General features: G+C 39.5%; 1 protein-coding gene across 5 annotated transcripts in view; it reads right to left on the bottom strand.

The window, feature by feature from the left end:
- Positions 1-15,733, bottom strand: part of AGAP1 (ArfGAP with GTPase domain, ankyrin repeat and PH domain 1) — a 232,650-nt gene that overhangs the window by 62,437 nt on the left and 154,480 nt on the right. The gene's annotated exons all lie outside the window — the stretch shown is intronic.

The following is a 15,733-nucleotide window of genomic DNA, read 5'->3' as shown; positions in this document are numbered from 1 at the left end:
TATATGGTAATATGATATTATTCCTACAAAAGCTTTCAATATAGTAATAACCCAGCATGGCAGAATAACAGTTGCATTATTGTACCAATTTCCCATGAGCCCAGCCTGTGGTTTAAATACCTCTGGTCTCATCTTACTCCATTACTGAAGAACATTATAATTATTAAACTTTATATATGAACCGCCAACATATAATGCAGTGCTGTGCATTAGAGGTTGCAAATGACAGACAGGTACAAATAAAGACACAGGAAGAGTAGAGGACCCTGCCAGAAAGAGCTTACAATCCAAGGTTAATCTCCCCTCCTACCACCAAGGTGGAAGAGTAACCTCCTGAGGTGTCACCTAGATCACATCAGAAGACTGTAGACTGTATATTCAAACGTATTCAAAAAACAAAAACAAAACTGGGCACACTTGTTGCGCATGGGGTGGGTTTTGGTGGTGATGTAAATGCTGTGTTATACAAATATATTGGAGTTTAGTTTTCAGTGGTGATGTTATTGTACAGGACTCTTCACATAATAGCTTCACATACATAGGAAGCCACTAATGGAAGATAAAACTTTAAAAGTCAGATGTGCATAGCAAGGAGTGAAGACTTTGCCCCTCTTCTGTATCCTTCCCAGTGTGAAGTCAGGCAATTGATATAGAAGGGAGATGTTCCCCTCCAGGCTGTCACAACAGAACGCTCACACTTCTGCATGGGAACACAGCTCAATAGCAATTATTTACCGGCAAAGATTTATTGATCCGTCTCTGCCTGCAGAAGGAAAGGTTGGTGAGGTTGAGACTAACCAGAGGCGGGGAGGCACTGGCAAAATGAGAGACAGACGAGAGAGACATGAGCCAAACACTGCCAGCATATAGCATGTCACCCCAACCATAATCAGTCATGAGTACATTTTAAATGTCTATCCAACCCAAATGACACATAGATCTAGGCAGAAAATGATGGACAAAGGTGGCCCCTTTTGTTACGTGTTTTGGATAGTACAGTTGGTGTTTCTGCCGGGTCAGAGGCATTCTTAAATATGACCACATCAGGCATGCAGATGCAGCAGCCTAGAGATCTCAGAGGAATGCTGGTGTTACTTGGTGCTAAGGGATTGTGCCGCGGTCTCTGGGGAAATCTTGCCAGTAATAGGATCCCTAAAACTCCAAAGAAAATGCTCTCCTATCATGCTTTTCCCTGTACAGTGATGCCCAACACATTGTAAGAAACCTCATAGAGACGCAACTTTTCATGGAAATAGATAACATTACAAGCCTAAGCAAAACAATCTTGATGCACTTTTTTTATCACCATTTTATGTTTTTGGCACATTCAAGAAGAAAGGGTAGAAACATAAAGGCATCTGCACAAAGGAAATATAATATAGATTATATAAACATTATATATTATATTAAACTCTTATCAGGAAGCACATGGTTTTCTTATGTGTACATTATTGCAAAATATCATTAGATGTATTTTTTTTATTACAATATAAAATACTTATATTTAAAATACATCAAACGATCCTAATTACAAAAAAAAGTAGTGCGTGAGGGTGACAAAGACAAATGAAAGGAAGGATTGATGAAAACATAGATGAGTCAGTGTAGGTTATTGACTTCCAGCCATTACTGAAGAGGTTAATTTATGCCTCGCAAACAAGGTGGCTATACCTTCAATCTGGGTATGGTATGGAGCTCCAGTTGCACTGTGACTAATCAGCGTACCCTTAATCAGACCCCCTCCACCTTCAGTTGGAAATATTTATGTCAGTGTGTAGGAAGGGGGTGCTGAACATTACACTTTAATAGAGCTGTCAGTGGCTCCCACAGGCCCATGCTGGGTGCAGAAAGGAAACTTGTTATTGTCAATGTTCTATTTGCTAAACCTGGGAAACAAAAAAAAAAAAGAAAGAAAAAAAAAACAATAAAAGAATGTTGGTGGCGGGGTCACATCACCCCAGTGACCCCTCTGTCATTACCAACATCTCACCGCTGGTAGGACATCACACAGGAGCCGGCTTCAAAGAGCCCAGCACAGGAGCACAGCTAATGACAAGCAAATCCAACTCAAATGCCACTAATTGGCTAAACCGCTCACCTCTCCAGAGCTCAGCAGTAATTTACAATAATAAAGAGAGGGGGGATAAAGACGGGAGAATCTCACTGCCCTGTGACTGCATCCCTTTCCACACACACAATGCACATTTTATTAATGATAGATACATTCCAATTTGGGCTAGCTGCGGAAATAGAAACACAGAGGAGGGAAGAGGTGAGCGGAGAGAGCGGAAAAAGAAGAAAAGGAAAGAAGAACGGGCAGAGGTGGAAGATGGGTTCTTTCTTTATTTTGAAATTGATTCATATGACATCCTGCGGCATCTGAGTTATACCTTGTACAACCAGTGCCACCTGACACCCAGCAAAGCAAGTGCTGCTTTAATATGCAATAGAAAGGTCTAAATGGTGGTAGAAGAGACAATTTAAACAAAGTTTCAGTAATGAAGTTTGACTGAAGATCTGCCAGCTTTTCTTAGGAAAAAAAGTAAGCTGCAAATATACAAGGCCCAGCCATGACCCTAATGCTCCCACACATAAAATGACATGAACATTTTTAGAATTGTTATGTGACAATTTCACAAACTAATGGGTACAAGTGATTGCTCCTTACAACCTAAGGAGCCCAGCAACAGAAATCATTTGTAAAAAAAAAAAAAAAAAAAAAAAAGAGCCAGCTGGAAAAGAACTTACTTAATAGGCGTTAGCATTTAAAAAAAAAAAAACATCCAGAAACCCTAAAACACTTTCACAGAACATTTTGATGATGACCACAAAAAAAGTGGATTTTGAATTTGCATATTAGCATCAAGCAAGGAAGCATGCATTACATAAGTCGTAAATTCAAACTCCAAAGGTATAAATGACACAGTGCACAGGAAATTGTATGTGGAACGTGTACCTATACCCAATTACATCCTTCACTTCTGTATTAGGAAGACTTTTGTAAAGTCCCTTTGGGCAAATCCAAAAGAATCCAAAGTTTAGCACATTGACAGTCCTAAGCATTTAGATTTTCCTGTACAAACGGCTGGCAAAGCATTTCTACTGCATATTGCTACACCTTTATACTCAGAATAAAGCAATAATGAACAGTAAAATCCCCAGCAGAAGGTAAAACTGGAACCTTGGGGAGGTCATTACCACCCACCCGTGTCAACAATCATTCGAACCTGGGGTCCATTACTACAATGCTTCATCACCTGCCCCTCCTGCTGTCCCCTTCTTATCTCTCCCAAGGCCAACAATTAAAAGAACCATTTTCTCCCAGCTTGAGACCCACAGGCCTGCTGAAGCAATCCCTGCATAAAAACTGTGTGTCATTTTGTGCACCACTCTACCAATATAAAACTGCACCACAGCAGCAAAGGCTGTGGCTATTGTGGTAGTCTGGGCTGTGTCACAGACCACCTTTTGTTTAAAAAAAAATGTAAAATATATGTAAAACTTTTAATCTCAAGTAAGTGCAATTTAAAAAAAAAAAAAAAGTATTTCCAATATTTTTAAATCTGGAGCTTTATGGGAAGCTGTTATGGGAATGTTGGGATAAAATGAGGATATTTGAAAAGTTCTATCAGTGATAATATAAGTTCATTTAGGGCTTGTGAGGATAAATAATGTTATTAAATGCTGCCATTCCCTTTTAAAAACTTTCTAAACAAAAGTGCAAAATTACTGCTTTTTCTACAATTCAAATACATTTTAATAGAATCAAAAAACCCAAAAAGCAAGTCAAGCACAGTGTCAGAACTGTCATCCACACTGTAACATTAAAGTCACTGCCAGACCACTAACATGTGACGTGCATATATTTTCAATTATTTTTATTCCATTTCATAACAATCTATAAATACTATAAAATAATAAGTGAGACAAAAAATAAGTACAATGTGGTAGCTGAGGTTAATGCATTTCCATGCTGTAATTTTGACTCATCCTGACATCTAGAAAGCACATAAATGTATGCAAGAGGCCAACTAGGTACAACAAATCGAGAGATGTAAAATCCATTTATGATATTAATACTATAAAAAGTGAACAAAAAAAAGAGTGGTATATGTGTTTTGTGAGAAGAGGGAAAAAAAGACCTCCTGATGTCTAAATTAATCATGCGTCTCTATTGTTTAGTGTATGTCATGTTGTAATGCACACTAGGTCCACAAATCATTCTATCCAAATTGGCTCCATAGGTTGGAAGAGTCATGGTAATCCTAAGGCTGAAACCATTTAGGTTATTTAATGTGGAGCAAAACTAAAATGTTTTACTTAACCTAAAAGGGTAGACAATCCTTTTATGTAATGTGAAAATTACCCTTTTTTTTTTTTTTTTTTTTTTCAATCAATCTCAGGCATGCGCAGAAGGAGCTTTTCCTTCAATAGTGGTATCTCACAGGCATGCACAGTTCTTTTCCCATTTACAGTGGGCTAGATCATCTGATCTCACACCTACACAGTGAAGAATGAAGATGGTGTTGCCCGGCGAGAATACAGATTACAGGGCAGTGTGGGACCCAAAACAAACTCCTGAGGAATTGAGAAAGTAATGTCAGTCAAATTTTTTTCTTTTTTAGTTTGGTTCTGGTTTCAAGAGGCAGGGATACCTCCTGCAAAAGGAGTTTACAGTATTGTATCTTAAATCAGATTAAAAGAATCTCAATCTTAAAGTGACCCTAGGTAAAAAACCAAACAAGCCAAAAAGCTGCCCACAAAGTAGATTTGTTTTTCAAAGTCTACAGAGAAACAAACAATTTTGGGAAGGTCAATCCCTTAAGGAACAGATTCACCCACCAACCTCCGTGGGATCACTGTGTTCTTTAGCAAGTCAGGGAAGGGACAATTAAGTGGAGCCGTGCTTAGGAGACTGACACTCCTGGAAGTGTCAATTTAATGGCTCAGCATTCTGAAGCATGAGAAGTATTTACTCTCTTCTTTTCATGGCACAGAATTTTTGCAGTTAAATTTTATTGACAGGGTTGCCTAAACCAAATTTTACCTTTCAGTAGCGTTATCCTTTATTTGATTTCTTTTACCCTTGAATACAAACCACCCAGTAATGTACTTACCTTCATGCATGATATTCGCTGTGGGGCCCCTGCCACCACTTCAAAGCCTTAGAAAACAAAACTTCTGCCCAGCTTCACCTTCACCTTCCTCAAGGGCGCTGGGACACCATTATTTTTATGGCATGTCCATATTCTTAATGACATGTAAAGGCCACCATGATTATGACTGCCTTGTAGTGGCTGCAGTCTGTTGAGGAGCCAGCTAGTTACTTTCCACTATATTTGTGATCCAAGGCTGTGCCACACAGCAAACATTGCCAGATCAGGGCTAAATGTAAGTACATCACCAGGTGGAGGAAATACATTCATGGATATTTTTCATTTATATATTCTAATTCAGTGGATTCCTTGAGACACTGGCGACCTGAAGAGTCTTGAAGCCCAACTGTATAATAACTGTATAGTGTTCTCAGACTTAAGGTGGGAAGAATCCCCTTACAATCAGTTATCCTCTCTGAACTACAGAACACCTCGCCTATGTTACAGACATGAGGAGTAGGTATCTTGTGGTACAAGAAGGATGACAAGATAACTAGGTAAAAAAAAAAGGAAAAAAGTGTAGCCACCATACCTAAAGAGGGGCAATATATTTTATTTTTGTTTTGTTCTTGGGTTCAGATGTACTTATAAATGGTTTCCAGGTCAGTGAAGGGGACTATATTGTACTTTGCAAGCTGTATATGCAGTTATCTATCCAATATTTATTTTATATGACTATAACCCATACTGATTAAACTTTTATCATTACCGTTAAAAGCAAAAACAGTAGTCCACCTCAAAATATTACAATAAAAAACACAGCTTATCCATTCTTGGGGGTTCTTCTTGCATATCTACAAGAACCTCTCGCTATTCTCCAACCCCAAAAGGTTAAAACACTGTCCAAGGTCCTGATTTTTTATCCCTGTATCTCTGTTGTGGCTGTGTGTGAGATCGCAGCCCAGCTTCTGCTTCCCTCATCATTAATTCTCTGTCTCCTCTTTCCCAGCTATCTGCCTCTTGTCATGAAGATGAAAGTGACATTATGCTTCTAACATTAAAATCATTTGATACACAATGTTTTACGAGAAGGACATTTAATGGCTCATTTAGCACAACAGTTATTAGATTTTAGTCAACAATTAAAGGGTGGCAGGATAAAAAGCAGGGTCTGCTCTTTTTTCGCTCTTCAAAATATACATCTTCACAGCTCCTTACACATGACAGCTCCGGCGCCTAGAACATGAACATTATACTGGAGCTCAGATTGATACCACGCAGCTCAGGAGGCTGCGGCATGCAATCTATAACAGCAACCGCTCGTGCGCTTGTTAACTATATGCTGCCAAGAAAACAGGAAAGTTACTGCAATCCTGAATTCCCTACTTATCGCTAACGCAATCACTGCCGCGAATGGTAGTAAATCAAATATATTATTATAATTCACTATGTACATTATTATGTGAATCGCTGACCAACTGGGGTCTGAATGCTCACCCCAGAGGTGGCTGCATCCTCTGTATCACTTAGCCCCCCCCTTCACTCTGACACAATGAGTCTGATACTGTCATTCATCTCTCTCCACATCTCCGCGGTGCGCACATTATCTCACATTGTTATTAGCAAATACAAATGGAAAACAAGGACAGCCGCATTTATAAGTAAGTGGAGGGGCTTCGTGCTCTCTCTAGAGGTGTCTTGTGGACGACTAGAAGAGCACCCTGTGATTTTTCTTGTCTTTTTCAATCTAACCTGGATTTCGTATTCAACATCTAATGCCGAGCGGAGTGCCAGACCCAATTTGTTTCCCCGTCTTCTGGCCTGGCGCATTTACGTGCGCTTATTTCTGCACCGATAACTGTTGGGCAGCAATTAACACAAGCAAATAAACACAAAACTCCCACGTTCCTCTAATGAGCATTTTTAACTTCAGTGATTCTCCTTGAGAGTGCGTGATACAATTTATTTACAGGCAGCAATGTATTACCAGGGGATCATTGCTAACTCCAGCTTTTAAAACCACCACACCAATTAAAACCACTTGATAAAAGGCATAAAGGGTTATTAACAATTTCTTTGCCAGAGTTTAGGCCTTTTAAAAGTGAATAAACAAATATATATATGTATGTATATATATATATATATATATATTTTTTTTTTTATACACATACATACACACACACACACATACACACTCACAAGTATATTTTGTTAACGGAGGATATACAAGATATAAAGGTAAAATAGATTCTCTTCCGGCCCTTCCATCCGCAGGGCAGAGCCCCATGTACTCCCCCCTTGTAGACTGCCAGCGACAGGAGCTACCCAGAGAGCAACTAATGGGATTAAACGCCGGCTTTAATTTTAATGAACAAAGTTGCCCGTAGCAACATAAGCGGCAGCGGAGGCTCCGTTATCATTAATAAAGCCCAGACAACATTAGAGGCCCGACAAGAGCACAAAATAAAAACGAGAAGGAGCCCCCGGCCCCCCACCTCCCGCTGGGCTAAATTGGCTGCCCAATTTTTCTTAAGTGTCCGCGCTATTTAGAAGGCAATTTATTAATTTTTGTCATCCATTGTCACTTTGACAGGCCATCACTTCCCCATCCCGAACTTTACAGAAAACTAATTGAAGGACTGGCAGTATTTATGAGGGATATTATTTATCAATTACGCCTGATAATGATACTCTGCCCTGCTACCTTCTTCAGCCCTCCCCCGCCCTCTCCTCCCCCCGCAGGCCTGGAACGTCACATTGCACAATGACAGACATATTGTATCTCGGAGGGCAGCACGCATAGGGAGAACACCAATCTTTGTGACACACCAAATCCCTTACCTGACCCACAAAACCTGGGATTACTAACTTGTCTGCACATCTCTGGGGCAAGGGCTACAACTTCATGACCAAGCCTGGCAATGCAATCATACCATGTATAATAATAAAGGTTTGTGTCTGGGGAGATATATAAATATATTAAATACATTTTACTACCTTTAAAAGAGATGTAGATTACAAAATTAGGAGAGCAGAAAAATGTAAAATTGGGTAAAACGTGACTAACTTCATGACACTAAAGTATAAGAGTTAGGAATGATCATGGCGAATTCTACAAAACCAAAATCTTTTGGCTTGAAAAGTGTCAGTGGATCTTTCCCCATGGTACATAACATATAATCATGTCAGTAAGAAGTGTGTATGTACTTTGGATTCCCAATAACCTAACAATATTTAATCAACGGTTATGTATCCACCAACCCACACACACAAGTACAACATCTTTTTGTTCTTTTTTTAGTAAAAATGATAATACGTACACAAAATTAGGCATGAGTAGGATAACGTGTGAAACATAAAGAACATTTGAGGTAGTAAGGCTTGCAACCTGTACACATCAAGGTGTTACAAAATATTTGAATAGAAATAAACAACTTCCACCCAGTGTAAGTAATTCCAGCTTTCCAACAGCGGAAATAAAATACGAGACTGCCAAGCACATTGCTATAGCACTATCCTCACCCCAGTGTGATCGTTTGAGGAACAATGATGACAGCCTCCCCACACACTTCATTAGAGCAAAAAGACAGCAGGTATACAGATGGCTGACTGAGGACATGTACAGACACAAATTTTACTCCTGCTGTATACACCAACTTCATAGTCCACCGACACTCACCAGGTAAGATTTTCAACAATACAGTAGCACCGATACATCTCTGGAGTAAGTGCTGGGATATATCTCTTAGGTTGCTGTTTAAACACAGATTGTAGGTTAAAAGAAACTGAGTTTGCTACAGTGCATCCTGACAAACACAGTGCTGCTGACCAAACCGCTAATTACGCACTGTGATAAAAGTTCAAAAATTGGAGCTGACCTTTAAAAACGCTATTTAATACATTATACGCAATAAGCTACTAGGGTATTTTTACCCTGCAAAAAAAATCATGACTGACCTGAAGCTGGTGTGTTGCTGATCAGCCAAACACAGATCTGCATGGCTACAAACTACGGTGTAATTTGCTCCTCTACAAATCTGGTGGTCGTGAGAGAAGGAAGATTAAATAGCATTTTTTCTAAAAAGTATAAAATCATGGTTACATTATACAAAATAGAGCAGAGAAAACAGACCCAAAAGCCACCCATTACCAGTTGCTATGGGACATAACCACAAAAATATTTTTTTCTAAAACAATCCTAAAAATAAACAGCTTTGCTACTCTTTTACAAGCTAATATTCTAGCAATGTAGAGAATGATTCTATGGACTGTACACCCAATCCCCTGAGGAATATGATCAGCAGTGAACAGACTGACTTATGAAGGACCCTTTACCCCAGCAAAGAATGAGGAGGGGAAGGACTGTGCACAGACAGAGTTGGGTGACAAGGTACTGTCAGAAGTGGATCTGAGAAAGATACAAGAAAATAAAGGCAGACAGAAGGTGAGGGCAAGATAGATAATGAAAAAAACAAATTGTGCCGTGAAGATTAGGGAATAGAGCAAAGTGCAGAAGAATGTGTGGATAGAGTGAAGGGAGGGAGCAAAGTGTTCAGAGATAAACTTCCTCCTAATCACAGAGGAATCAATCAAAGCACAGGATTCTCTCCCCAGTCTATGAGTGATAAGACCCATAGCAGACACACTCTGAATGCCGCTCATTTGCAGCTGTATTGTTGGTGGGAATGAAGCAGGAGATGGGACCATGGGTGGCCTTTGTGCTGGGGGTATCCTGATTCTGTGAGGTGTGGGCCTGATGGACTCTACACTTCCCAGGTCTTTGTTGCAAGATGTCAGAAAAACATCAGCCTGGTACATGAGTGACAAAGGGGGACAGTGCTAGGAAATCTATCGCTGCAATGAATCGCAGCATCATCCAGCAGTCCACTCCTTCAACTCATCCATCATCACCCCGGGGACACAGGGAGGACTAGTGGCCAGACTTGGCCAAAGATAAAGTACACACAGTAGCCAGGACAAGGACAGAGAAGGGCAGGCCCTGGGGACACAGAAAGACAGAGATTGTGATAAAAAAAAAGTCTTCTCTACAAGCGTGTTATCTGATGAGGGTTCTGGGTAATTAATTATAAACTCAATTACCTTACGCTTACTTCAGCACTCTCTATTCATTAAGAGATAAAGCCTGACTGGCTGATAAGTTTCGCTTTCCACACAGCAGAGGGCTCCGAGTCTCTATATAACCTGGAACTTGGCAGACTCAGAAGCTGTGCAATACCAGTGAAGGCGGATGAGATGCCATCAGCAGCACATACATGAAGTCAGACAGACAGGCAATTTAACCCATACTGGATTCAAATTAGACTGACCAATTTGTTAGACCATAAAACAAATCGCAGCAGATAAGCTAATTCCTGACAAATTATCAAGTGGGTGGGGTGGAAAATTTTGTCTTATGGTTCTCTGTGAATTGTAGGGATAAGCTAGCATTGTTTTTACAACCTATAGAGAGTTTGACTTCCATACTAAAGAATTGGTAAAAGGTCACAGCTAAACGTATGCCATGCTAAAGGTATTACCCAACATAGTGAATTTGGTGTGTTTAATTTGCACTGCACTTCATACACACAGCCTCCCAATAACATGAAATGAAAGACGCAAGAAGCATTGACTTTTCTAGAAGTCCTACAAAAGTCCCTTAGTTATGCCCACCCCATGCACAGGCAACCGATGTAAATACAGAATGTCTGATGAACACAATAAACAACTACATCCAGCTATATGCTGCTTATCCTTGGACAAGTTTTGTAAGATACCCTGAGATTTTTTTAATGGATAAGAACTCTGAATAATGTACAGAAGAATAAAATTAACCATTACATTTTAAATAGCAACGTCTGGTTTTATAGGAAGTTTTTATCTGATTGACCATGGTTTTCAGTTATTGCCACCATTACATGACACACAATTACAAGTGTCATAGGAACAAAGAAAAATAGGCTTGATGGATATGCAGCAAATCATGGCCATTCATTGTATATAGATACCATTACTGAGGATGAGGCATAAGACATTTGTCTTATCTCACAATAAAGAGATGATAAATCATTCTTGTGTGCCATTTAGTACATCCTATTTGTCACCATAAAACCTGTCTGTTTACATTTACCAGGCGGCATACATTCTATAAGCATTCCTGGTCACTGCTCTAAAAGGTGTTTGTCGAGTGGCAAGAAAATAGCATCTTGTCCCCAAAAGTCCGACCTCAGTTACTTGCACACGATGCAGCAGGCGGGATTCTAGTGTCCTTCTCGCAGGGAGTCGTGACGGCGGGTCGTTAGTATTCACGGGAATAATTAGGACTGCAGTTAATTTCATTAGAGGCTCCGCTGCTAAATGAAGCAGATTATGAGACACCTTTTTATTACAAGCCGTGAAATTACAGCCTGTCAGCTGCCAATTGCAGAGTAAAACAAATGAATTACAGTGTAAATAACACGGGGAGGAAGGAGGCGTCTGCAGTGTGCCCCTGATGTGGGCAGGTGGAGTCATAAACACCTGAAGCTCTACAGGAGATAGGTTACCTCTCCAGAACACTTAATGAACAGAGACTTGCCCTGTGAACTGCTACATGAGCAACCTGGAATTGTAAGAGCTTAAATCTTTCCACTGCAACAAGTGAAAATAAAATTGCAATTAGAAATCTGATTTAGCCGTTTCAGTGAAAGCACTGAAGTGCTGGCTTTCCAAGTGGGAATCAAAATGATTTATTCACTGTAGGTTTTGTAGAGACATATTTGTGTGGCTCTTCCTCTCCCCTTCAGCCAGTGTGGCTCTGTGCTTGACATGATAATAGCCATTATTACTGGTAATCAGTCATTACAGGGAGGAATGGTCTCTACAGGTGAGGTACTCCGCTCTATTTGCATGATTACATTTACGCCCCTGAGCTCTGCACCTCCATCGTCAGTATGTCATCTGGCAGTGCTGCTTTTAATTTAATTCTTGGGGTGAGCAGAAAATGACCACCAAGCTCTTTAGAAATAAGGACTTTTCGTGTTTTACATTTTTCAGAATGTTCTGAGCAGTTTCCTTTTTTTTTTTTCGTTTTTTTTTTTTTAGAGGGATCTTACAGTCCCCCCAAGTCTTTTTTTTAAACCCAGGGTTGGGATCTGAGATTTCTGGATACACATCATCTTTAAAAAAATGTCAGATCTTATCTTAAATAGGCATGGGATTATTTTTAAATGTAACACTTGCATCATTTAACATTTAACAGTAAATTCCCATTTTAACTTTGCCATGGAACAGAGATGACCAGTGCTTTTGTAAGGTGAAATAATGCTGCCAAGTGTAAGGTGGCAGTGCTAATGTGTTGTAGATTAACAGCAATAAAAAACACAAAGGTGTAAAAATGCCTATATTTGGAGTCAACAGTTCTCTGAAGAAGAAACTGATTTAGGTACAGTCATATATTGGCTTTTGATAAATTATATAAAATTTAATTCAAATTCCTGAAATTGGGGCAGGTTAGGTTTAGAACTGTACTCTGACATCACATGTTTATGATACGATGGCTGTTCTGTCTTACACAACAGATCTTCTCTAATCCCCTAAATTCCTGAATTATTCAAACGCTGCCCGGGTGCCATCCTTAGCAAGATATCAGAAAGATTTATAGAGAGGCTCAGTGGCGGGCACCATTACCCGCAGGGCATGTAAAGACATGTGGGTAATTATAAGCAGGCCAAGTTCCAGAAATGGCACAGTGAAAGGGAGGAAAAAGGAGTCTTGGGACTACAGGGGGTTAATCAGCGCCAAACTCCTGGTCTCCTGTAATTACATAATGAGAAAATAAAGTAAACATGTAATAACTAAATGGGAATAAAAGGCTGTTTGTGGGGTATATTAATAACAGCAGTATGCAATCTTTCTTTCTACTAATACCGCTGTACACCTCCTGTTACAATGAAAGGGCCAGATCACTGTCGTAGTAATCACTTGTCAGAAGCTCAAGGGGCAATTTTAGTGGAAAACTAATGCGGTAAACTCAGATTACAAAGTATTTCAAGCCTCCAGGCTGCAAAGGGATTAATTTTACAGCAATCTGACTGCCGCTAATAATTAATTTCCTGTCTGCATAGAAATGTTCCAGCTATGTGTAGCTCTCTCTACACCTGGGTAAATATTCCCAATATACAAAGGTGCACAATATAGATTCATGATGATCACAACAGACATCACACAAGATAAGAAAATAGTTCTTTTGTACACTAAAATCTGTAATATTTTATAGTTAAAGGATAAAGATGGACAAAGAACATATTGCCATCAGATTGGTCTGACTGCTGAGAGCATAAGAACAAGTTTAAAACAAAACACAAATGATGAATTGTGGAGACAATATTTTAATTCACAACCAATGCACTTCAGCTGGGTACTGCCATGCAGGCTCTAATATATAGTGTTATCCCTGGCAGCATGCAGGGTTCCAGAACTGGGAGCACTGCACCGCTTATCTCACCACCTTGCACCTAACCTGACCCTAGCAATTCATTTATTCTTTAACCTAATACAGAAAGCTAAGACAATCTAAGACTTATCGTAACCATGCCTAAAAGCTTAACCTTTAATATTCACATAACCAGATGTTAAAGCTCAAAAGTAGATTGAAAGCGGAGTACAAAGCTGTATCATATATACAGTGACAACAAGCCATGTGCATGGTAAAAGTTAAACTTCATATCTACGGCAACTGCTATGCAATTGGTAATGTTTATGTACACTTAAAAATTGGAATAAAGGTTTTATTGTCAAACAAATCCAGTTGCCATGGGACCTCCCTTTATTCACCATATGCACCATTTTTTTTTTTAATAAATAAGACCCATCACACGCCCAATTTCTTCTCATATAAAACCTTGCTGGCTGTATAAACCACCATAAGGGACACTGTTGTCACCATGAATGAAGTGCAAACAATTGTACTGACAACTGGGTGGCATTGGAAATTATCTGCACAATCTTCTATTTATCTCTTTGAAAACAAACTTAAATGTCATGTTTCTAAGAAGGCCTTTGTTAAAGATCACACAATATTAACTAAAAGATTAGATTGCATTCTTGGTAACAATAAACTTGTGCGAGGATCTAAACATGAAACACAGAATGATCAGATTTCCTTGGCTGTGGTCATCCTAATACACTTTTGGAGAATTTCTAGAAAGAATAAAGAACAGATGCAGATCTCCCATCATGATAACAGGTGTGGTATTGATATATGTGAACATCTCCTAAATAGATATGGAGGTAAAGAAGTATAAGAAAAGTTGCAGCACCGAAAACACAGCATTTGGGAAATAGTTGCCTGTTAGGGTAACTCTCATCATGCAGTAATCACAGTCTTCCCATGGTCCTCACGAGGCCTTTGCCCTGCAAATCAATTTATTCACATTCCCTACAAAAAGAACCAGCCCGTTACAATGACAAACACACAAAGCTCGTTCGTAATTAGCACTTAATTAGTACCAGGGAACAGATGTTGTTAGAGCTTCAGCAGCTACACAGGTTCTGTAAACAATGCTTATAAATCTAAATGAACGTATTAAGCATGATGCGCCTGTCAGCGGCGCCCAGAATAAATATGGAGGGGAATGAACAGCAATGTGCAGATAAACTGCAGCGCATGTCAAGAGAGCAGTGTGTCTCCCTGCAACATCAGCACCACAATGCAACCTAATGAAAGTAACAAGCCATACCAGAAGATACATGCACAACGCATGTATGAAATGTGCAAGATATCTGATAAAAACAAAGAGTTTGATGCTTTACCAGCAATACCAGGCACTATAATCACTGCCATTATCCTGTATTGGTACATGTAAAGCATCTAGTAGTAGTTAGTCAGATTCAGCTCGACTTGTTCTTGTAAGGTTGACATTTTACAGTTTTCCAAACCACTTCATCAGTGTTACCAGTGCAAAGAAAACCCCAGGGCCAAGGTATTTTCCTACATTGGCAGAACTAATGAAGTGGCTTGGAAAGCTGCAAAATGTCTCCAACATTACATGAACAGTCCAGCTGAATGTAACTATTAGAAATAGAATGACCTGGATAAGTGAGAACTTGTAAAGAACCTAAGGAGAACCGGAACTGTGGAAACATAGCCCAAAAGAGACAGAATGTAGTCATAGATAGCATGTGTTGCCATTTTGAATGTGTGGGTAACACAACAGATGTGTAGAAGCTGTGCATACTATGCTTTTTTTAAAGTGCAACTCACAACAATGCACAGCTATGGGTTGCATTGAAGTGCGCAGATAATCTACATGTTTACGCATGTAAATACATGTAATAATAGAATCACTAAAATGCTATTTTCTGTTTGTCTGTGTGAAGGATAGATTGAGGACCAGGTCTGTGCTTGCTTATGTCAGAGCTGACCCTGTAATGTCTAGTGATAGGATGACGGGTGGGGATAATAATCTAGCAGCAACAGGAGAGGTGCAGAAAGGCATAGATCATAAGAATGAATGAATCTCATGGGACTAGCAGTCAGAATGCCTTAGCTGATCTAACCCTGCCCATAAACAGCTATGAAGCTTTTATGTTCCTAAACATTTGTATGTAATGAAAAAATATCATTATCACTGGATTTTAAAAACATAGCTTGCCGATTA

Source organism: Pyxicephalus adspersus, chromosome 7 (assembly GCF_032062135.1).
Source record: "Pyxicephalus adspersus chromosome 7, UCB_Pads_2.0, whole genome shotgun sequence".
In the NCBI taxonomy this organism is placed as follows: domain Eukaryota; kingdom Metazoa; phylum Chordata; class Amphibia; order Anura; family Pyxicephalidae; genus Pyxicephalus; species Pyxicephalus adspersus.
The sequence above is the reverse complement of the archived record's forward strand: the minus strand, read 5'-3'. Positions and strand labels throughout refer to the sequence as shown.